This window comes from Lemur catta, chromosome 8 (assembly GCF_020740605.2).
Source record: "Lemur catta isolate mLemCat1 chromosome 8, mLemCat1.pri, whole genome shotgun sequence".
Taxonomy (NCBI): domain Eukaryota; kingdom Metazoa; phylum Chordata; class Mammalia; order Primates; family Lemuridae; genus Lemur; species Lemur catta.
In genome coordinates, this window is record NC_059135.1 from 24,708,362 (window position 1) to 24,734,038 (window position 25,677).

A 25,677-nucleotide genomic window follows, 5' to 3' on the forward strand; every position below is an offset into this window, starting at 1 on the left:
CAGACTCAAAATGAAGGGATAGAAAACAATATTTCAAGCAAATGGAAGGCAAAAGAAAACTGGCATGGCAGTTCTGATTTCAGATAACTTAGTCTTCAAATCAACAAAAGTAATGAAAGACAAAGATGGTCACTATATAATGGTGAAGGGTTCAATTCAACAAGAAGACATAACAATTCTAAATATTTATGCACTTAACTCAGATGCACCAAGATTCATAAAGCAAATCCTACTTGATGTAAACAAAATGATAAACAATAGCACTGTAATAGCCCAGAGTCAATACCCCTCTAACAGAACAGGACAGATCCTCCAAACAGAAAATAAGCAAATAAACAATGGGCTTAAAAAGAACTCTAGAACAAATGGGCCTGCCAGACATTTACAGAATAAAAACCACTGAATATAGGTTTTTCTTATCAGCTCATGGGACATTCTCTAAGATTGACCATATCCTAGGCCATAAAACATGTCTCAACAAACTTAAAAAAAAATTATGTTATGCATCTTCTCAGACCACAGGAAAATAAATTTAGAAATCAACTCCAATAGAAACTGTTATCTCTACACAAAATCATGGAAACTAAACAACCATATACTGAATGATTATTGGGTTAAAGAAGGAAACTAAGATGAAAATCAAAAAATTATTTGAACTAAATGATAAAGGAGACACAAGTTATCAAAATCTGTGGGACACAGCTAAAGCAGTCCTGAGAGAAAAATTTATATTCATAAATGCCTACAGATCCAAAAGACAGAAAGATCACAAATCAACAATCTAATTAATTGTCTCAAAGAACAGGAAAAGGATGAGCAAACCAACCCCAGACCCAGCAGAAGAAAGGAAATAATAAAGATCAGAGCGGAACTAAATGAAATTGACAATAATAAAACTATATGAAACATCAATAAAACAAAAAGTTGGTTATTTGAAATAATAAACAAAATTTATGTGCCTCTTGCCAGATTAATGAGAAGCAGAAAAGAAAGGACTCTAATAAGCTCACTCAGGAATGAAAAAGGAGAAATTACAACTGATACCATGGAAATACAAAATATCATCTACGAATACTATAAAAACCTCTATGAACATAAACTTGAAAACATGGAGAAAATGGGCAAATTCTTAGAAACACACAGCCTCCCTAGGCTCAATCAGGAAGAAACAGAATTCCTGAACAAACCTGTATCAATAATGAAAATTGAAGCAGCAATAAAAATCCTTCCTAAAAAGAAAAGTCCCAGACCAGATGGTTTCACACCTGAATTTCACCAGACCTACAAAGAACTGGTGCCTATCCTGTAGAAATTATTACACAACATCAAGAAGGAAGGAATCCTCCCCAACACGTTGTATGAAGCCAACATCACCCTGATACTAAAACCAGCAAAGGATGCAACAACAAAAGAAAGCTACAGACCAATATCCCTTATGAATATAGATTCAAAAATTCTCAACAAAATTCTCAAACCAAATTCAGGTTCTTATCAAAAAATTAATCCATCATGACCAAGTGGACTTCATCCCAGAGATGCAGGGATGGTTCAACATACACAAGTCTATAAATGTACTTCCCACATAAATAGAAATAAAATTAAAGACCATATGATCCTCTCAATAGATACAGAAGAAGTATTCAACAAAATTCAGCACCCTTTTATATAAGAATGCTTAACAAAATAAGCATAGATGGGACTTATCTAAAAATGATAAAATCCACACATGACAAACCCACAGCCAACATCATACTGAACAGGGAAAAATTGAAAGCATTCCCGCTTAGAACTGGAACCAGACAAGGTTGCCCTCTATCACCACTTCTATTCAACATAACGCTGGAAATCCTAGCCAGAACATTCAGACAAGAGAATGAAATCAAGGGCATCTAAATGGGGGCAGAAGAAGTCAAACTATTGCTCTTTGCTGATGATATGATCTTATATCTAGAAAACCCCAAAGATTCTGCTATGAGATGACTGAAATTGATAAATAAATTCAGCAAAGTCTCAGGTTACAAAATCAATGTTTTAGATGTTTTTAAACCTCTTCTGTGATAAGAAAAGAAGTAGATACTGCATGCTCCACCTTAAAACAAAATGTTCTGGCTAACCAATGGGAAAAAAAGCAGTCTCAGTTCTCTGAAAACTGTACACTTAACTCTTACTGGTAGTTCATAATCCTTCCCCCTTACTGTAGCAATCAGAAAAACTTTATAATTTCCCACTGCCAGCTCTCTACTTTGGCAAAAATGACACTTGTACCTTCATAACATATTAGCAGTATCTTTCAATTTTTCCTTCCTCAGGAAACTGTACATTTTTATGATATATGGGGAAAAAAGAGTGATTTTTTGTAAGAAAATTTTCCAGCTCCTTCCAGTAATTTTTTCCAATGATTTATATCATCTCATTTTAAAATAATTAGAGATGACTTAGAAAGTGAAATATAGTGTGAAAGAAGATAATATTTAAAGCAAAAGCAGACCAGAGCTCAAATAAATGAATCAAAATGTAAGTGGGTTGAGGAGATTTAAAGTATTTGGTGCTGAATTTAAGTCCAAGCTTTCTGACAGTTACTACAAATAGGAGAAACATAATGAACTGTATACATTTTATTTGTGGCAAAAATAGCAGACACATTCATTTCTAGAGATAGACTTTTTCTTAGAATGAATCTCAAACAGGAATTTAATGCAAGGCCTTTGTTTACAAAGGAGGAATATTGAGGTATGTATGAATACCTTGGTGATCATGGTACAGAAAGTGTTAGACAAGTAAATAAAACTGAGTAGAGATTTAGTGACTTAAAGTACCAAGACAGAAATTTTATTAAAATGCAAAGAAGCATATCTGTATTTTTTCCTCATTGCTAAGACATAAAGAGCTTGGGTTTTTTATAGATGTTAATTAAACACGACCTTTTTCCAGCTAGTCACTTTATTTTATTCCTTGTCCTCCAACTGGTTCTTAAATTCAATCATTTAATTGTGAGGCTGATAAGAAGACCTCATTATAAATAAATAGAGATACAGAACATGCAAGCAGCTTACACATGGACCCCTTAATTAGTAGTTAGATAAGAGAAAAGACAGATTTTATACTCTCAGATCTAGAACTTGGTCTCTTAGCAACATTGCCTTTCTGGGTGCTGGTTTCAAATATCCAAGCCCTTTACTGGGAATGGTATTACCTCTAGAAGCACAGTCCTCTCTGCCAAATTAAGATTCGTCTAGTGGAAGTTTTATAAGATCTCTTTACCAGACATAAAAGGGATACAAAAGTTGGTTTAGACATTCATTGACACAGAAGCAAGGATAATCAATGACTTTTTTCCTTCCCTACCCCTATTTTGTAAAATGCATGGAATTGTGGAACCCAAAGAAACACTTTTCAGGAATGAAGATCAATTAAATATGTGAGAAAGAAATGGAAATTGAGAGAGGAAAACTAGCTAATTAGGTGAGGCACAAACACAACTGCTCTGGAGGATTTGGACCTGATGTAACTTTATAATAATACTTGATAATTATATAATACTAGAATACATATTAATTTATTTTACCATTTGATGACAGGTAAATATTGAAATACTAATAGCATGTAAATATTCAGAAAATAACTATCAAATTATTTTTGTAACAAATGTTCATTGATAATAGAGAATATATCTTACCCATGTGAATCCTGGTCTGATCTAAGATTGAAATTATTGATCACTTCCTCTATATTTGCTGCTTTATTCATTATCTCAGTTTGACATAAATAAATAGATATTTCTACCCCAAATTAGACTTAAGTTATGGAAAAACGAATCTTATAGGCTCAAGTCTGAAAATTCTTTATTTTTATCATCATAAAAATATCATATAGTTGACATTGTTATACAGGTTGTTTATAGTTTGTTCCCCCTAACTCATCCCCATGCCTAAGTAGAATGTAGGCTCCATAAGGGAGATATTTTGTTCTGTTGTTGTTTTTCACTGATCTATCCTAAGTCCCTCAAACAATGTCTGGGAAGAAGAAAAACTCAAGGCATACTCATTGAACCAATTAACGAATCACTTATTTGAAGAACAAAGTGACAAAAGCTTTGTGTGAGAGCAAATCAGTCCTGCTGTCACACACGGAGAGATACATGCTGACATCTCACTAGAGTTAAAATGTGTGTGCTGCATGATATTGTGTGATGGCTTGACATTGGCCACTTGACATGGACAACTGTCTTTCCCAGTGTCTTTTAACTCTAACACCTCATATAGGCTTATCTAAGAACCAAAGTGTTTTTATATTTAAAAAATCCCACCTATATGTAACTCCTTTAGTGTTTGTCATCTCTTTTTCAAAATCATTATACAAACCAAGTAAAACAGATGGGATAATCAGGCTTCATGATTCACCTATTTTCTTCCTGACACTGTTAATCTTTCTTTTTCCTCTCCAGCTTCTTACTATACCATAATTTATCTCTGTTTTTATACTTTCCTCTATTCTCTCCCTTTCTTCTCCTTTTCTCCAATAACCCAAAATCCTGTCTAATTTTAAAAAGTAAATAAAAGAAGAAAATAAGTTAAACATATAAAATTGTGTAGTTTTATATAAAATTTTTATTTTATATGTACAAACTTCATCTTTCAATGTAAATCATAAATTATTTATTTTTATGATGAAAGTCTTCTTTCCAAAAAGGTGCATATATTTATTTATGTGTATATATGTGTGTGGGTCTTATTTTCAAAATCACACAAGCCTATTATAAAAATTGGGAACATATAGATGAGTACCGAAAACTTAATCAAAAAATTTCATCATTCAGAAACAACTACAGCTAAAATGGGTGTGTGGTGGGGGAATGGCAAAGGAAACTTAGCTTTGGACATGTTATTTTTAAGATGTCCATTAGACATTTAGTAGAGATGCCAGATATGTAGCATGATAAATTTGAAATTCATGGCAGAAAATCAATCTGGAGATATATATTTGAGAATTATGAGCATATTAATGACATTTAAAAGCTATGACGCTGGATGTGATGATCAAAGGAGGAAAGATAGATGGAAAAATACCAGATGCAAAGACTAAGCCCTGGGATACTTCAGTGTTGAAAGATCAGAGAGGCAAAAGCAACCAGCAAGAGAGATGGGAGCATGAATAAAGAATGGAGAGGGGAAGAAAACAAGGAGAAATGATGTTCTGGAAATCAAGCGAAAGAAGCCACTTCTAGGAGAAATGATCAATTGTGTTGACTGCTGCTATGTTATATGTGCCTCTAACTGGTTTGGAGATACTTTAAGTCTTATCAAAATCTACCTGAATTCATAAAGTAATATGAATTATTACTACTATTACCCTTCATTAAAATTATTTTGAGCACTACTTAGTGCTAGGGATGTGGCTGGTATTGAGGATACAAGTATTTGTGCTGTCCTCAAGGAACTTGGAGTCTGATAATGGTCCCATGTTCTTTGGAGCTTCCATCTTTTGTGTGGAATGAATGAGAGATAAGAACAATGAGCATCATTGACAGTAAGGATCTCACTGTGAGAGCATCCTCATCTTCTGCAGAAAATATTCAATAATTTATATAGCCCAAGTAGGAGAGGAGGTTTTCTTTCAGGCTCAATATCGTGATAAGTTTCCACTGTTAAGACTTTTAGTGGTTTTAATTTTTTTCTGTGCTATTAGTCAGATAGTTCAACATTCTCAACAGAGGCAACTATTTTAGGTGAAATGTGAATCTATATCATTAAGATTATTGTAAGACTAAGATTGTAAAAATTAATAGGGCATCCTTTTTAAAATCAATTTCAAATGAATTTTTAGTTTTTATCTAAAGGTTAATTTTATTCATGGATTTTGGATAGATTTAGAAAATCTTAAAGCTTCCTTGAAGCTTTTATTCTTTCTACTTTTTGTACTTTGAATATTGGGCTATTCCCACAGACAGAATTTTTTTATAGGGATTTCACTTGAACAAACATAATTAATATCACATAACCTTTAACTTACTGCTCAAATATATAAAAAATAATTACTAAAACCTTTGAAATGATGGAAATATTGGATGGAATGGTTTTTTATTATGGAGAAGAGCAGGCCAAAATATCCATCCCTATCTCTACAGGTGTTTATGAAGGAAGAAGGAGAGGAACGAACCTAATTTAAAACGAAAGGAGAAAGAGGAAAGAAGAGAAAGATAAAAACCTATTTGGAGAATGTTTGATACCTGGGGCTTCAGTCTTTGCTATAGTTCTTGCCTCTCTTCTACATGCTTCTTACTTCCTCACAGTGATTCTTTTATTGTTGTTGTTGTTGTTGTTTGGTTGGTTTTCTTTTTGGAGACAGGGTCTTACTCTGTCCCCCAGCCAGAATGCAGTGATGTCATCATAGCTCACTGCAATTTCAAACTCCTGGGCTCAAGCCATCCTCCCGCCTCAGCCTCCTGAGTAGCTGGGACAAGAAGGTCAGACCACCAAGCCCAGCTAAAGTTTCTATTTTTCTGTAGTGATGGGGTCTTGCTTTTGCTCAGGCTGGTCTCAAACTCCTGACCTCAAGCGATCCTCCCACCTTAGCCTCCCATAGTGCTACAATGATAGGAATGAGCCACCGTGCCTGGCCCCATTACTCTTAAGTAGCACATTTAGAATCCTCTAGATGGGAAACCTTGTCATACACCCATTTTCTGTTTCCTTGTATGACAGAAATAAGAAAAATGAGGAGGAAAGTTCCTCTTTCTTTACAGCCAACTATGTTCATTGTTTAACTTCTCTTTTTTTTCAGTCACACATTATCAGAAAGCTGCTCCAGTTTTAATATTAGCAAACTGGAAAAGATTAACACATGAATAACCATGCCACATGGAAAATTATGTGTTATTCTTAAAGTTTCAAAGTTACTTGTTAGCTTTTATAATGTTTAATAAATATGGTGGAAGCATTTACACCCAAGTCAGATCGGTGCTTTGCAATCTCAAATGCACTATGATGGGCATCTTAAAAATGGTTTAAGTGCATAACATACATACAAAGTAGCATTCATATCATAAGTAGATTTGTATTTCCCTAATGATTAGAGATGTTGAGCATTTTTTCATATGTTTGTTGGCCATTACTCTGTCTTCCTTTGAAAAGTTTCTGTTCATGTCCTTTGTCCACTTTTTAATGGGGTTGTTTGATTTTTTCTTGCTGATTTTCCTGAGTTCTATATAGATTCTAGTTATCAGCCCTTTATCAATGTGTAGCATGTGAATATTTTCTCTTATTCTGTAGGTTGTCTGTTTGCTCTCATGATCATTTCCTTGGATGTGCAGAAGCTTTTTAATTTGATCAGGTCCCATTTATTTATTTTCATTGTTGCTGTGAGTGCCTTTGGGGTCTTCTTCATAAATTTACTGCATTTACTGACTATTCACGCAGGGTGTGGCCGAATCTCATCCACAAGTGCCACCTACTGGCTCAGAGATGAAACACAATTTTTCTAATGCTGGATACTCTTTATTTTTCAACAGCCTACTAAAATATCATGTCTGGGTTTTTTATTGAACTTCTGCTGAAATTATTGCCCTATATTGCATGTTATATCTTAGTAATTCTCAACCCATTAGACACAATGTCCTCTTTAATAATAAATAAGTGGTGTCATCATTTTCTTTACTATCCTGAAATGAAAATCATATATATTATAACTATTTACACACATAACCCCAGAGCCATAGGGACACCACAGCAATACAACCTTGCCTGCCAGTGTTCCACAAGGATACCAGTATATATGCTTCTTTTTGGTTGGTTTTACCTGTGTATCCCAGAAAAAATCCCGGAGGCAGCTCTATACCACCCTCAGACTCACCTTACCTCTCTGGAAACTGAAAAACTGATAAGCAAACGACCTCTTGCCTAACTCCTTTACTTCTTAAAAAAACTTTTTTAAAACAGTTTTTCTCTAGAAGATCTTTATGAAATGGTAACTGGCCGATATTATTCCTAGTCATACATATACCACTATGGAGAACATAGCTTGGGCTGTGTTATTTCAGTTGACAAATAAAAAGATAGTGATGGCTGGTGAATAATAGCAGGCCCTTTTTTCATTTGTACAGAAAATTAGAGTCATATTTTTTCTTTTGCTTTATCTATTATCAATTATTAAATTTACCTCTTATTTTTTGAGTCATTATTCTGTGAGGTTTTTTGTTTTTGTTTTTGTCGGGGATGAGAGCCAGTTCCACCTAGTGTTTATTACATTAAGATTACAGAAACAATTTTCTGTTTGACAAAATCGAAGATATGACTTCTTTAGTTTTATATTTCATTTTATACATACTGCATATATAATATTTGTGTGCATATATATGTATTTACTTTGTACTCACAAACCTATAATGATGATGCAAGAAATGGTTTTGAGCAACCAGAGCATTGCCTTACCAGGAATGCTTACAGCTATACCCACTGTCCTTAGTTAATCACAATGTGTTTACAGAAACCTCAACAAAAACACAGAAAACCAATTTTAAAGAGGTCATATTTTTCACCATAATCACATGATGGTTGCTTTCTTGAAAATGTATGCAATCAGTAATAAATAAACAACCAATGCACTACAAAAGAAAGATGCAACAATTTTATCTTCACTTATAAAATATAATCTTGTTCCAAGGTTGATGTCATTTTCTAAATATCCACAGAGAATGACTAGACAATAAATATCAATGAACTATAGAGTTTGCATAAGTCACATAAAGGCCATATAAACTTGAGATATCTAAGTTAGTAAAGATTTTTAATAAGCTTCATTAAAGTTGTAATTAACTTTCTTTTAGCTTACTTCCTTAAGATTTAAGATGGGCTTTTATGGGATTGGTCGCAAGATCAAAGCCTTTTAAAAATGCCTCAAAATTGTCAAATGATAGCTCAGTTTCTTTAACACAAAGCAGAGTCTGTTAAAATCATACCAGTTAACATTCTCTGAAAAATAATCCATCAAAACATCTGAATAATTGAAGGCACAACTAAGTAGTTTAATTGTACGTATATGGAGAGCAGGACAACGTTTAATGTCCTTGTTGCTTTCCTCTTCTTCCCCTCCTTCTCAATCAAATGGAGTTGTCTTTCAGCAGGTGTTTGAGACATCTATATTCTTTTCAGGTGGGGTAGGATGTTTGTTGCATGATTTTAAGCCACATGTTGCAGCACAATCTAATCTGGCCTCCCTCCCTCCTTCTAACTTCTGGGTACCTTCTCAACCCTGAGAGTATAAGGTCACGCTCTGGAAATCATCAATTATGGAGCTGAACTCATAAGGGATGAAGTATTAGCCACCATTTTACACTATTAAAAGGCAGAAGAGTGAAAATTAACCCCTTAAAATTTTTTGAATTAACCAGGTTTCTTCTCATCTAAAGGAAAAATTTAACTCATAATATTTAGAACTATTCAAATTAACCCTAGCCAAATGCTTCAAATTGTATTAGTTTTTCCTGGGTTAAATGAGAGAAACTGAGACAGCTTTTCCTCTTCGAATCTCTAGGCAATTTATTATAGCAAAAATTCTATTGAAAATAGTAACATGTTTAGCAGCTGATTTTGACAGAAGTGAAAAACGTAATTTTTTTCCTAAGGTAATTATGAAAATGTACAAGTGAATCATTCTTCAATGATAAAAATGATCATCTTTGCTGATAGACTATATTTTCCTTATTTTTAAAATTTTTTTAAAAAGGCATGTATTTGCTTTTTTTTTTTTTTTGAGCACCACATGTACTCACCATGTATTTGCTCTCTAAATTAGAAAAAAAAAATAAAACTTCAAGAAGAAAAAAAGAGAAAAAGCATGAAAAAGTAAAGGCATTGAAGTTCTGTATTGGTAAAATACTCCTAACAGAATCATAATTCAAAAAGACAAAAACAAAATGTGGAGGCACCAAGGCACGCACACTCAGCATGAAGTTAATAAAACTAATGAAGTGTTCATTTGGTCATATGTTTCTGTAAAATTTTCTAACATGTTATTTTTTATCTGCGACTGGTTAAAACCTTGTGTATGTTGCTTGGAGTAGTCACAGGCTTTCTGACATTCCACCAAAGGGAAAGGAGATTTGTGATTATATTTAGTTTGGATTAGGTGAGATATATTTAGGTGGTTTGTTCCTTCCATATATAGTGAACTTAATGCTGGCAGTCTTGATGCAGGAAAGCCTTCCAGTAAAATTTTGCATCATCTGTGCCAACTCACCTGGGGACATGAAGGTACAGGGCCAGCGGTCATCTTACAATTTGAGTATGTCTTATGGCACCCAGACCTGGAAGTATGTGGGTAGTTGAAAAGAAACAAGGCTGGAGATGAGCAAGGAACAAGACAAAACTGCCATGCTAAAGACAGAATTTTCTTTCTCTCTTTCCATTGGAAAATGATAATATGAAATCACTGACATATTACAAAAGTATAAGAAATATGCAACTAAAAGATGAAGAGAAAGAAGGTATTATAGACTAAGGCAGTTAATTAATAAGAATATCATATTTTTTCAGATTTTGTGACATTTATGGCATACATCATCGTCTTAAAATATTTAATTTGTATTATTTCTTCATTATAAATAAATGTTCATTTTGTATCTGATTCTGCACTTGTGATTTTAGGTCCTGTTTCTTAAGGGAATTTCCCCAGAGTGCATAAAGTTCTATACCCATAAAACCTGGATTTATTCCTCAACAAAGTGCATTAACTGTCCCTTTCAGAGCTTTACATTGTCAGCTGATCTTAGGCAAGATGCATAAGTTAGAGAACAAACCAATGCTCCACAGCCAAACGTTTGCTGGTACCACATATTGCAGTACTTATACACCTTGGGCACATGAGTGCCACCTTCCCACAGGCCTCTTGGTGTTGCCAAGGTATTTCATTAGCAGAGTTCTCTTGCTCCAGGTGGTAGATTTTTGACCTCTGCAAGGTCTCCAGGGTTCTAGGAATTTGTTGTAGAAAAACAACGCATTCTCACTCAAAGTGAAAGAATGATATACTGGAAAAAAAACAGCCCAGGCTGTCTGATTCTCCATAAAATGTTAAACTAGTAATACTATAAATCTAATTTGCAATATATTACTGTACAATTTTCCCTGTTTAGATTAGTCTTTTGGGTTATAGTTGCCCTTTCTTCACTGGAGGGCAAAGTTCTGACATGATTTAGACCACACCCTTTCTTAACCTCTGAACTTTGAGGAAGCTTAAGAGATCGCCTGCCATTTTCTATATTAATTTCAAATTTTTAGCATCTCTGGAGAGTAAATCTAGTAGCTGGCCTTGGTTGAAACATTTAAGGAGTACACATACTGACAGTATCTTTGCAGAGTTGCTAGGCATATTTTCATAGACACCAGTCAAAGTAAAATAACATGTATTGATCGTGTATGAGATCATTTCTGAATGGTATTATTTCCCATGGCTTATTGTTTCCTAACAGAAGAATAAAATAGATTTATTAATATTTGGTCTCATCGTTTGGTGACAAATTTTTTACACACGAAATAAAGGTCCATTAGTAAATATTTGCTAGAATCAAGTTTGTTGGAGTTTATTTTGATTTTCATCTAATAGATGGATATCTTTATCTCCTTTTAAAAAAAATAAAAGTCATAACCAATTAGTGAGAAAGAATAGCTCTTGCGTGCATCTCCACACCATCTCGATGATTGAAATACTGCAGTGTGAACAGAATCTGTTTGTGTCAGAGTTCCCATGTATGGTCATCTTTCCAGATGACAGGAGGTTTCATTTCACTAATAAGCAGTCTCCCAAAGCAGATGTCATTAGTATGGCTCTCTGAACTGTAAGTAAAGGGAAAAAAAATAAATGACAAAAAAAAGCCTTTATGAGGCTTTTTTAGTTCAGCAGAGCACTTCCATTTTCTATTTTATTTTGTTCTATGGTATGAACTCCCTCTTCACGCTTGAATATCCTGTTGTAATTATTGGAATTTTAGAAATTGGCTGGGTCCTTTCATGCCAGCGTCATGCATGCAGTGTATCTAATGCCACCAGGGCTCTTGGTTGCAGAGAAAACAAGGCTGAATAAACCTTGCCCTTTACTAGTTAGTGTGGGTGAGGGAAACCTACAATCGTTCTGGGTTGGTGTTCTGCCACATTTCAGAGTTTGACCCAGGAAAAATTCATATGCTGTGGCAGTAGCGGAGTTATGTAGAAGTTTGGAGCCTTTGCTTGGCTTCACATGGCGTATAGGGGCTTAGCACTTACAATGGCAATGAAAGAAAGCAAGGATAGCATCTGATTTCTTCACTCTGTAAGAAATTTCATGGCAATATCCATATTTTTAAAATCAAATCTGTTAGGCCTGAGAGTGTTATGACCTAATGCCAGTCCAGCATTTGATATAATACCAACTTTGCATTTGAATTCAAATATCAAAATAGTATTTGCTAAAAAATCCAAGAATATGCATGTATTTGAAGAGAATACATCAGATTTTGGTGATTTGTTACACTTTATGCATACATCTTATAAGTCCATGAGACAAAGTGTAGTTTAGGCTAAAGTAGAAAAGTTTCTTCTTGGGGTTTTGATATTAATTAGTATTGAAACAGATGGTCTCAAGAAAAAAAAACCTACATACACACAAGTTGGATTCCTGAAACAAGTTGAATTACCATCTTATGTATTGTATAATCCAAAAGGTTGTCTCTAAGATTCTCATTGACTTCCCATGAAGCAGTGGTGGTCAAAGATACCTGTTCTGCTACTCAGTGGTTCTGAATTTTCTTATCATAAGGTATATGAGAAAGAGAGAGAGAGAGATCATGGTGATGGTGTGTGTGGCAAAGGAGTGATTGGTGACTAATGTTGAAGCCTTAAATAATTCTTTGTCACCATAATTTAAACAAGGAGTAAGTAAACAGGAGGTGTTGATCCAATTTATGCAAAGGTACTACCGAACTCTAAAGTGCTGGTGTTTGCTGCCAGCTGGAATTCTCAGTAAAGTGAATACTGTGGCACTTCACATTTTTTCGTTGACTGTTCTTCACTCCTTCCCCCATCCCTCTAATGTTCTCATCAGAGAAATAACTTTCTAGCTTGAATTCTCTCAAATCTTAGAAATGTCAGCTCTGTTGTGTGGCAATTTCGTGAGCAAGATTTCCATCTCTACAAACAAAAAAACTAACTGCAACGTGAAACTGAAAATAGAGCTATTGAGTCTGTGAGTTTAGCTGGAACTGGGAGAAACAGTCATCGGAGGCTGCACAGATTCAGAAAAAAAAGCATGGGTTAGAGCTTTTCCTCTCCGTTTCTGAGGACTGAGAGAGACATCTGTCTCCAGGGGATGTTGGGAATGGGGTAAGCTATTTTCCACCACCAGCTCACAACCTGCCCTTTACCAACCAAACTCACACAGAATTCCTTTACTGAGGAGGATAAGGAGGGTGTTTCCACTGTGATTGTTGAACCCATACACAGGAGCTGCAAAATTTATTGGGTTCGCGAGTTTTTCACTGAGGACCACTGAGACAGAATGGAAAGCTAACATGAGGAATTAGGACTCTCAGTCTGGGACATAAGACAGATCACAGAATATAGATTCAAAATAAGACCCACTATGTTTTATACAGAAAAGCAAATGGCTTGGATGGAAAAAAACATAGATTAGCATTTCCCTGTGTGTATGATGGGGAGAGAGCCCAGTGACGTGATTCACAAGGAAAAAGGTCTGTAATCAGTATTTGGATGAACGTCACATTCTAGGCCTCATTCTTATGGAGTGAAAATACACTTAAAGGGTTTGAGAAGGCTTCTCAGTAAAGGAATTTTTAAATTACCACAGGTGAAATTTCTTTTTCCCCAAAATCATCTTGAAACCACTATGCGGAACTAGGGTTTTGTGAAAGATTTTGAGAAATGTAGATAATTAGAAGCATAACGTAAAGCCATACTTGAACTAGGTGAAAATCTCTATGAGAACTTAAATTCTTCAGTAACATTACTGCTCCCATTTCCCTTGTTCTAGATGTTCAGTACCACTCAGACACACCTCTAAAAAATTTGGAGTTCAAGGATCTAAATGCTGTAACACTGATTTTAAAAACTCTGTAAAATTGAGCTTTGCAGAAATGAAAGTAAAGAACAAACAATGAAAGATGTAGTTTAGTAAAAAGACACTAATTATGTGGTAAGCCCCTGAAGGGCAAGGGTATGGAATTTTCATTTTGTATGATATTGCTTAAATCAAACAACTTCATTCTTTGCATATTTTCTACAGTATTCCCTGTCTAATGTTTTATTAATTTTATTTTTCATTATATATGATATTTCTTCTTGTAAGAAACGCAATAAAAGACTCCATGTTCTTGCTATCTCTGAAAAACTTGAACTTTAGATGCATTAGAGTCCCTGACCCACCACAAACAACTTTTGAAAGGATTTCAGCTTTAAATTTGTTTAAACTTGATTGATGAGACCAAATTTATTTCATTTTGTCAGGGATGCTACATTTCTCTTTAAAATAACATTAATATTCAAGTAAAACATTAAAATGATATAGAAAAATAGCCATATATTAAAAGGGTAGCATCTGCATACATTATTTAGGGATATATGAGCAGAATTTGACTTTGAAGCAGAGCCTGTACGCATGTTGTTCACTCAAAACAAAATATCTCTCAGTGTGTTTATTTTCCTCTATGAGGTATTATAGTTACTTCTCTTAGAATCCTGATTATAGTGTAGAATTTCACACAGAATGTATTTTGGTGATTAATTCTTATTACCACATACTGTGTGCTCACCATACTGAATTGAGTATCATAATCATGGATTTTATAGCAGTACCATGATGGAATAGGAAAGAGCACACGCAGGCTTTGAAATTATAAATACGAGGGCTTACATCTCAGTTCTGCCACTTGATAACTGTATGCATTTTTTTGTTGTGCAGTTTATTTAATTTCTCCGTGCCTCCAATTTTCTTTTCTTTATATAGGGTAATAATGTAATCTGCCCCATATGCCTGCTGTGAATAGTGAATTAGTTCATTCGCTTCTGGTGCTTACTGTAGTGCCTGATACTTTATAAGTGCAGTATACATATAGCTATAAAAATAATAAGATCATTATTATTATTTTCTAATTATTTCCTTAGAGTAAATTCCTAAAAAAAGAACTAAGCCTAAAAGTATAAACATTTTATAAGGCTCCCATACAAACTGCCATGTGTTTTTCAGAAAGGTGAATTGGTTTATAGTCTCACCATCAACTTAGAAGAATGCCTGGGGCCTGGAACACTCCTGAGTGTGAAATGAAGTAATGCCAATAAGAACTGGAATGAGATGAGGGAGAGCTCGCAGGAGGCTGCAGCGGCTTTCTAACTCTGACCTTAGGCGAGGTGCCTAACCTGTCTGTGCCATGCCATGGAAGTTATTTCTCACTCACTCTACCTGTACCATGCCAGGAACCAAGCTAATGAAATCGCCATCACCTTTTAGCCTCCTCATCAGTGAAAGTGGCAAAGAAGGTGGGGGGGGGGGGAGAGTGTTTTTATTTTTTCACTGCCTTAGTCTGGAAATGATACAAGTAAGTTCTGTTCATGTTTTATTATACAGAGCTAGCCATGTGGCTCCTGCAAGAGGTCTTGGAAGGCAGAAAAGCAGATAGAGTGATTAGTGAGCCCTGTACCTCTGCTGCAGGCACTTTCTCACGTATCGAATATTCTCCAAAAAATGTGCTTTGTAATTGCTGCATAGTGTTTCATGGTATGTGTACAATGGCAAAGTTAAAATTTAAATTACCCATCTTTAAGCAAAATATTCTGGAGGGACTCCTATGCCCCTTGTGAAGTTTTAACTAATTGATTATTCACTATTAAATCTTTCATGATACTGCTTTTGTTTGTGTGCAGCAGGGACAATATTCAAACAGGCACTAAACAAGAAAAGGTATGTGTCATGTTCACTTATAACAGGAATAGGCACTTAGATGTAGTGATTCTTTTCCTTCTACAGAATCCAACTTAAAACGTGTTTCCTTTTATACCCTGCCCATCTGAACACGTCAGCCTGTTCATCCTCTTCCCTGCTCTAAATTGATAATTAAGAACCTGAAAAACCTATGCAAATATCAGCTCTTGAAGACTGTTAATGTATTTGACCCTGATGACATGTGCTGCCTACAGGCAACTATTGTAGCAACCAATAGTTCAATTGAGTTTGAGAGATCTTTGTGTGATCTCTTAGTTAATATTTGTTCATTTATAGTTGGAGATACTTTATAGTTATAAAAATAATTGTGTTTGGAAATTCAAGTATATATAGAAACCTAAAAGTTGTAATTTTAAAAGATTAGGCGGTTTTGCCTCGCCCAAAATGCATGTTGACATACCACCATCTTTCTTATCTAAGTATTTCTCTACCCGGGAGATGACTTCCTTTCTATCAGAAATGAGACGGGACAGACCATTTTGCATGTGGGGATTCTTTTTATTTATCCTAAAGATACTCTCAGTTCTTCCTGCTCAAGTAGCCTCATTATCTGAAAGGTCAGTAAACATTCCTGTGAAATTCCCTTTCAGGGTACTGAAAAGTGCTTTTAGTTTCACCATGTTTATGTAGAAATCAGAAAACATCACATTCTTTCTGGTCAGCCAAAAATCAGAGATGAAGAATTTGCAAAAGGTAAAATAAAAAGGAAGATGGATTTAATAGTTGAAGCTTATTTTCATGTTTCTATGTTGTGATGGCCTAGTGAGTGACCTATATAACTTTTCAGAATGCCTTTTAGTTTAGTACAGCCAAAAAATAATAACTTTGTTAGACAGACCTCATTTGCATCTGAAAAGAATGACTTAAAAGGCCACAGTTCAATTCTCTCTGATGACTTTTCTTGGACTCATGGATCATTGTGCCAAAGGACTTTTAATCTTTGGAAGTCCATCTTCTCTTTCCTTGTCCTCTCCCCTCCTTCACCAGACACACCCAGCACTGTCCCTGTGTGATGGAGCCACACCTCAGGCGGTCCAGGTAATGGACCAGAAAGCAGCTTAGTGCAGTGAGAAAAAATGAAATACACGATCTGAGTTGGTGAAAATGCATATCAAATTATAATCGAATTGTCTTAACTTATACTGCCATAGCAAAATACCACAGATTAGGTGGCTAACACACCAAAATTATTTTTCCCCACTATCCTGGAAGCTGAAAGTCTAAGATCAGGGTGTTTTCAAGGTGAGGTTCTGGTGAGCCGCTACTTCCTGACTTGTAGCTGGCTACCTTCTTGCTGTTTCCTCATATGCCAGGACGAGAGAGTAAGCTGTTTGGTGCTTCTTCCTATAACAGAACCAATCCCATGAAGAGGTCCCCTTCCTCATGACCTCATTTAAACCTAATTATTCCCAAAAGGCCCCATGTCCAAATACCATCACATTGGGGATTAGGGTTTCTGTATATGAATTTGGGGGAACACAATTCAATCTATAATACCAAAAAATAAAATAAAATATCTATCTCAAAAAAGAAAAGAACTTAACAACAAACACCATCAACCACCAGGATATAATTGGCATTTATAGACACTCATTTAACCACTGAAGATTATGCATTTTTTAAAGTGCCCAGAGAACATATACTAATATAGACCATAGTGTGGTACATAAAACAAACCTCAACAAATTTAAAAGAATTTAAATTATAAAGAGTTTTATAATATTCTGAAATAAAAAAAAGACACACTACCAAGAAAGGAAAAAAAAAAAAAAGAGTCCATTCTCTGAGCACAATAGAATCAAACTAGTAATCAATATCAGGAATTAACTGGAAAATCTTCAAATACGTGAAAATTGACAACACACTTTAAGATAATCCATGGGTCAAAGAGGAAGTCTCAAGGGAAATTTTAAAACAAGACATAGAACTGAATACAAATGAATATGGAGAATATTAAAATTTATATGACACAGCTAAAGCAGTGTCGAGAGGGACAGTCTCAAGTCAATAAGCTCTCAGTTCAAGAACCTAGAAAATGAAGAGCAAAATAAACCCAAAGCAAGCAGAATAAAATAAAAACAAAAATCAGTAATAATATAAACAGAAAAATAGAACCAGAAAATTAGTGAAACAAAGATCCAACTCTGAAAAGATTGATATCATTGATGAATCTCTATAGGACTGCCAAAGAAAAAAGAGGCAAGACACAAATTACTAGTGTTGGGAATAAACAGGGAATGTCCCTATAGATCCTGCAGACATCAAAAGGATAATAAGGGAATAGTACAAACACCTTTTTACATATAATTGACAACTTACACAAAATGGATCAATTCTTTGAAAAACACAAACTACCAAAACTAAGTCAGCAGAAAATAATTTAAATAGACTTATAACTATTGAGGAATTTTAATTCATAATTTTAAAAAACTCCTCCACCTCCCCCAAAAATCTTGAGGTCCACATAGTTTCACTAGACCATTCTAGGAAACATTTTAAAAATTAACATCAATTCTACAAAATCTCTTCCAGAAAATAGAACAGAATAAAAGTCAATTCATTTTATGAAGCTATTAATAGTATTACCTGAATATCAAAACCAGACAAAGATAGTACAACAAAGAAAACTACAAGCTAATATTCCTCATAAATATAAACATAAAAGTTCTTACAATGTATTAGGAAATAGAATTTGGAATATATATATAAATAATTATACATGATGACATGGTGGGGTTTACTGAAAAGATGTAAGTATGGTTCAATAAGCAGAAATCAATCAATGTAATACATCATATTGACAGAGTAAAGAAGAAAAATTATGATCATATCAGTTATACCAAAAAAAATACTCATTAAACAAAATTCAACACCTATTCATGACAGAAACTTTCTGAGAGATAAAAATAATGGGGCACTTTCTCAACTTGATAAAGAGCATCTCCAAAGGGCTATAGCTAGCAATGCTAGAAGTAGCTAGCAAAAGGCTGACTGCAATGCTTTCCTCCTACAATCGGGAACATGTCAAGGATGTGCACTCACCAGTCTGATTCAGCATGGTGCTCAATGTTCTTGCCAGGGCAATAAGACCTAAGAAAAAAGAAATAAGTGGCATATATATTAGAAAGGAGAAAATTAAACTGTGCCTATTTATAGGGACACATACATGGGAGATAAATAAATGAGAATTTGTAATTAGATTGAACTTGGATTGAACTTTCAATTTTGGACTCATGTCTCTTCATTTGTGGAAAATTCTAATCATCTATTTCTTCAGGTTTTGATTCTCCAGTATGTGTTCTATTAGCTACATATTTCAAATTGATAAAATCAATTCCACTGGTCATGATTTCTTCCACATTCCTCCTCTTTCCTCCCTATGCACAGAGCCAAACATTTTTAGCTCCTAGAAGAAAAATCGTGATGATAGCTGCAGTTGTTATCAATGTCATTCTGTGTTTCTCTCAGAAATTCAGAAGGAAATTTAGTATATTGTGTTTTATTGCTGTCTGGCTTTTTTTTTTTCTTTTCTTTTCTTTTTTTTTTTTTTTTGAGACAAAGTCTCACTTTGTTGCCTGGTCTAGAGTGAGTGCCGTAGCGTCAGCCTAGCTCACAGCAACCTCAGACTCCTGGGCTCAAGCAATCCTCCTGCCTCAGCCTCCCGAATAGCTGGGACTACAGGCGTGCGCCACCATGCCCGGCTAATTTTTTCTACATAGATTTTTAGCTGTCCATAAAATTTCTTTCTATTTTTAGTAGAGACGGGGTCTCACTCTTGCTCAGGCTGGTCTCGAACTCCTGACCTTGAGCGATCCACCCTCCTCTGCCTCCCAGAGTGCTAGGATTACAGGCGTGAGCCACCTCGCCTGGCCGCTATCTGGCTTTTGAAGAGGTTTATTCCTTCTATCACATGAAAGTAGGTATAGAACTATGGACAGTTGGACCCTCTCATCTTAGGAAAAAAAAAACAACTGTGGTATTCTGTCTTTGCCCTTATGTACTTAAGGAAAGAACTTCCCTTAATAAGTGAGAACCTGGAAAGAAAATGAAAGACAGAATAAATATTCAAGGGCAGAAAATGAGGTAAAGAGAAAACATTTTCAGACCATAAAGCAAACATTTTTTTAAAAAAAAGATTCTCTATAAAAGTTGAGCCATGGTAAAAGATTTACTGTATCAATATAGTTATAGCTTTTGATACTATTTTACGACGGTGTTATTTTTTACTCCTTTAAAAAGCCACTTTATTGTATCTGCGGAGTGTAATATTGCTCAATAGCAGAACTCACGTGTTCTGAATTATTGTACAGTTAATTCTACCATTGGGACAATATTTACCACTTGAAATTAAGCAAAATGTTTTCTCAGTCATTTTGCAAAACATATTGTAATCATGAGCAAAATATGAATCATTAAAAAGGAAATTATTTGCCTGATTTTTATCTTATTTATGTAAATCTGGAACCACTTGATTTGCATTAGTGAAAGACTTTTAACTCTAATCAAAAATAACAAAAATTGATTTAATTAACATAGCCACGAAAAAGGCAAACATAACTCCCATTAATGCACAGGAACAGTCTGAGCAATTCCATTTTTAGATGCTCTTCATCTCTAATTCTCAACAGCTCTGTACGTTAGCTTTATAACATAATTGGCTTTCAGTGCTTCTGGCTGGGGAGACCCTGTTGAATGAAATCTGAAAATGCTCAATTTTACGGATCATTTGGAAAGTATTGTGGCCTTGCTCATTTCTTCTGGACATAAGCCACAGTGGCTCCCCTTCTCTGCAACCACCGTGTTGCCTAGGGAATGGCTTTTTTGAGAACCCTGCAGGAGAGAAGCCTGCTTCAGAGCTCCACAGCTCCTGCCTATGTATTCTTGGATATGCTTTCTTGCCAGAGAAATGGCTTGAGTGAACAAGAGGCAGAAGCTCTTCTTAGTCCTAGGAAAAATGAGATTTACAATCCTTTCTATTTATTTCTGCAGAAAAGGAACACAATATGTTTCTCAGTCATTCTCTAAAGTTTAAAAATCAATCTACTCTTTTATGATTTATTATCAATATACTTCTTAATTATACAGCACTTTTCTCTGAAAAGATCATTATACCTTAAGATAAGAAAGGCACACAGAGAAAGTGATTTTTTTCAAAATCACTTTTTTGAACCCGAAGACTTTTATGGACCTGACTTTGTTATCCCCTCCCAGGATGATAGGTTAAAAGAAGGAATTTAGAGACACAGGCAGTTTTCTTCATCCAGTCCAATCATCTTACAGGCTTTCCCCCATCCATGTGGGCAAGAGAAAAAACATGGATGAAACAAGCTCACTTTACATTTCCTTACACCAGAAATGATAACATTATTTTCACTTGTATTCCATGTTAAGATGAGTCACAAGAACCCACTCAGTTTCAGATCAACTGGCAATTGCATATAGACATATGACACATGGATATATTGTGAACAATAATATTCTTTGACATACAGACTCTTTTAGTTCACTTGTTTGGGGTTTTTTCCCCTTATTATAGGACACAAATGCCCTTCAAACACCTTAGAAATAGCTGGTCACCTGAAGTGGCCAGTGAAACACTCAGATACCTGCAGTCCCAGCCACGAGATCACTTAGCTTAAGTATGTTGTGCAGCCACCATCAGGGAAGAATGTCCTGTTGCTACTCTCCTATTCTTTTTTTAAGAATAAAATTTAGCTTTTTATTATACAGTTCTAAGAATTTTGACAAATGCATATAATCTTGTAACTATTGACACAATCAAGATTCAGAACATTTCCATTACCCCCAACACTTTCCTCTTGTCCCCTGGAAAGCTGGCTCTCCAATTCTTTCTTGATTCCTTGGTCCTCATGCAAAACATGTATCTGCAGAGGAAAAAAAGCAGCCTAGAATGAGAATGAATTGCTTTTATTTCTCAAAGTGTGATTTGGAATGCTGGTGCAGCCTTTTGGTCTATGGTTTCCCTTCTTCTGTGTTCCCCTGTCCCTTAGTCTTATATAAGTCATTCCCATAGTTTACAGATCTACTTCTGTTGTGCATTTCTTCCCTACAAAGTCTTGTTAAAAAGAGCAACCAGTGCAGCGCTAGTAGAAAATGGCAAACGAAAGCAGAATCCTGAAAATTTTCATGTTATCTCACTGTAAGAAACTGATGCTGAAGAAGAGAGAAGGAATCCTGCTAAGAAACAAGAAAAATCTCTATTCTGTGTGTTTTTTTCTTTTGAAAGGCTTAACTCAATCCTTCTCTTTTAGTCTCCAATATTTTCCTATCTTCCTTTTCTCTTTTCTTTCTTCTATTTTTCTTCTCAGATAAATAAAAAAATATGTAAATTTATTAATAAAATATGTTTCCTCAAGTGACAAGAGAAGAGCAACAATCAAATAGGAAGTCATAAGATTTTGGTAAAATTTAGAAATTTGACTAGAATATCATTGACAAACAATATATGCAACTCAATGACCCATTTTCAAAGCTATTCCACATGTTTTCCCTTCTTAAATCGTATGGTCCAGAGTTGTATTCAACAATGTACTTTCCAGTACTCAGAAGTAACTTTAAAAACTTACTTCAAACTTGTGTCAGGGGGAGGGGCAAAATGGCAGATGAGAAAAACCGCCAACCAGACTGTCTCTGCAAGAAAGACAGATTTTAGAAGAAAGTGAAAAAAAAATAAACAGGTCAGACAAATATAGATCAGATGAGGGTCGGAAGGAAGGGTGCCTGAAACTACAGGAGAGTCCACAGGAAGAAGTTGCGGAAGAGAACTAGAAGGAGAAAGGCCCCCGAGAGGCTTGGAGACCAGTGACAAGGGTAGGTGGAGCGGTTAAATGTCCCCTCCCTTGCATCTCAGGTTACTGGTGGGCTCCTGAGCAGTTGGAGAGACCTTCCAACACCAGCCCAGAGACAGCTGCCACCAGTGAGTGGTGAGCCTCTTGTGGACAGGGTACAGGGCACCAGGCTCCCAGCTCCCTCAGGGCACCTCATACAGTCATCTATCTTTGACAAAGCAGATAAAAACAAACACTGGGGAAAAGAATCCTTATTCAATAAATGGTGCTGGGAAAATTGGATAGCCACATGTAGAAGACGAAAACAGGATCCACACCTTTCACCTCTCACAAAAATCAACTCACAGTGGATAATAGACTTAAACTTAAGGCATGAAATCATAAGAATTCCAGAAGAAAATGTTGGAAAAACCCTTATAGACATTGGTCTAGGCAAAGAATTTATGAAGAAGACCTCAAAGGCAATCACAGCAACAACAAAAATAAACACATGGGACCTGAACAAATTAAAAAGCTTCTGCACAGCCAAGGAAACTATCATGAGAGCAAACAGACAACCTACAGAATGGGAGAAAATATTTGCATGTTACACATCTGATAAAGGGCTGATAACTAGCATCTATATAGAACTCAGAAAAATCAGCAAGAAAAAATCAAACAACCCTATCAAAAAGTGGGCAAAGGACATGAACAGAAACTTTTCAAAAGAAGATAGACTAACTGCTAATAAACACATGAAAAAATGTTCAGTATCTCTAATCATCAGGGAAATGCAAATCAAAACCATAATAAGATATCACTTATCTCCAATGAGAATGGCCTTTATCAAAAAGTCCAAAAACAATAAATGTTGACATGGATGCAGAGAGATAGAAACACTCATACCCTGCTGGTGGGACTGCAAACTACTGCAACCTCTGTGGAAAGTAATATGGAGATACCTCAAAGAGCTACAAGTAGACCTACCATTTGATCCAGCAATCCCACTACTGAGCATCTACTGAAAAGAACAAAAGACATTCTATAAAAAAATTCTTATCTTTAAAAGACCCTTAAATGGTTTATTGGTTCTTGAAATTTAGCCTACAGACCTTTAAAAGATATTTTTCTTTGCTGAGCAACTAATATTAATACTTTGCATATTAAAATATTTAAAATTTATGAAGCATTGATTTACTCTTGGATTATCCTCAATTTTCACCATATATTAGTTGTAATTTTTCTAAAAAGTTAATATGCAAATGATGCCTTTTTCTTCATGCTTCCTTTAATTATCCCCTAACACTGATAAGTCACTTTGGAATGTGAGCCAAATGATCTTTTATTTTATTATTTTTTTCATGACAAACATAATTTGACTGTTTTCTTTCAAAGCACCATGACTAAGTTCATGCAATTAGTCTGTAATTTGTAGTTCCTAATTGGAAGACAGATGGCCTCATAATTGTTTTTATAATTTCTGCCATTTTTAGCTATGATCTACAAAATACAAAAGTATAATGATTGGATAATCAGTCTTTATTTAGATTTCAAAAATTCAAAGGTTATGGAATTAAATTATTGAAAAATCATGATATTAACATAAGACATAAATAATAGCTGTTCTAAATATGTGCAGTAAAGAATGTGTTCTTGTGAATTGCCTCCAAAAAATCTGGTCAAGGTTTTGGCCTAAGAACACTAACCATAAATTAAACCTGCAATTCGTTTGTCAGTGGGAGGAGCATGGATATGGTTTTAATCATTTTCCTTTAAGACAGAATCATGAGAGACAAATGGGCAGAAAACATATAGAATGGGAACAGGGATGTGAAGGAGGGGGAACAAAAAATGGCTGAAAGAAAGGGCTAATGTGTATGCCAGTAAAATGCCATTACCATAAAAATTCCTCAAAAATGATAATCCATTTTAAAAGATACAGGGATCTAAATGCTTTACAAAAGGCTACCAAAGTGTTGGTGTCTGGAAAAAAACCCCACAGATTAGAGTATGCAGGATCCAATAATAATTTGATCCCAAGCATCCAATAGTAATTTGAGTCCAACGAGTAAATAAGCATCTTACCAGTGACCAAGACAGCCTAATGTTTCCCTCAGCTTGACTAAATTTTAGGCGGATCTCTTACTTCTCAGGTATAAATTAGTTTTCAAGTTCTTGTAGTCCTTGTGACTTATCAATACAGGAGTGATTTTCCCCCTAGAAAAAACATGAAGGAATTTTTAAAGTTCTTATTATATGTAAAATTATAAATAAGTGATTTGGATAATTTTATTTTTAACTTTGGTTAAAGTTGATTATATAGTGTCTCAGCTATGGAAAATCAAAACTTACAGCAAATGCTGAAGAATAAATACTTCCATGCTTTGCGGAGAATTTTCATTTTGTAAGTCATTCTCACATGATGCTTTTTTGTTTTGTTTTATTTAAGTTCTTTTCCTGCACTTGTTATTTTATCATAATAATTTGCCTCAATGATGAGAACAGGCCAGTGTCTATATATTTTCATAGATGGGAAAATCTGTGTGGAAATGCCTGTGTCTTTTTTATAATGACTTACTTTTTATAATTAAGATAGATTTTTAGCCTGTAAATGATCACAACTGAACAACATTATGTAGGAATGTATTTATTGTGGAGCATGCCACTTCAAAAATAATCACCATTCGTTTTAATTTCTTGGTGGAGTAGCACTTAAGGCATGTGATTCTTAATTCTTCATCGTCGCTGACAAGAGAGCATATATGCTGAGAAACGGTGTTTTTTTTAAATCTCACAGACAATCTTGTGAGGTTTTTTGCTTATCCCATAGTGTAATTTCATGCAAAAGAAAGTTAAAACGGTATAAATGATTTTGTGGAAAAGATCAGTTATAGTATTTTAAAGGGGTGGA

At 34.9% G+C, this 25,677-nt stretch overlaps 1 protein-coding gene across 1 annotated transcript in view; it reads right to left on the reverse strand.

Annotated features, from left to right (window-relative positions):
* Positions 1 to 24,893, reverse strand: part of LOC123643289 (gamma-crystallin F-like) — a 130,177-nt gene extending 105,284 nt beyond the window's left edge. Inside the window, exons 1-3 of the mRNA XM_045558751.1 lie at positions 24,852 to 24,893; positions 21,782 to 21,863; positions 19,021 to 19,068 (exon numbers count right to left, since the gene is read on the reverse strand). The gene's annotated coding sequence lies outside the window, so the exon portion shown is untranslated. The remainder of the gene's footprint in view (positions 1 to 19,020; positions 19,069 to 21,781; positions 21,864 to 24,851) is intronic.
* Positions 24,894 to 25,677: the final 784 nt, after the last annotated feature.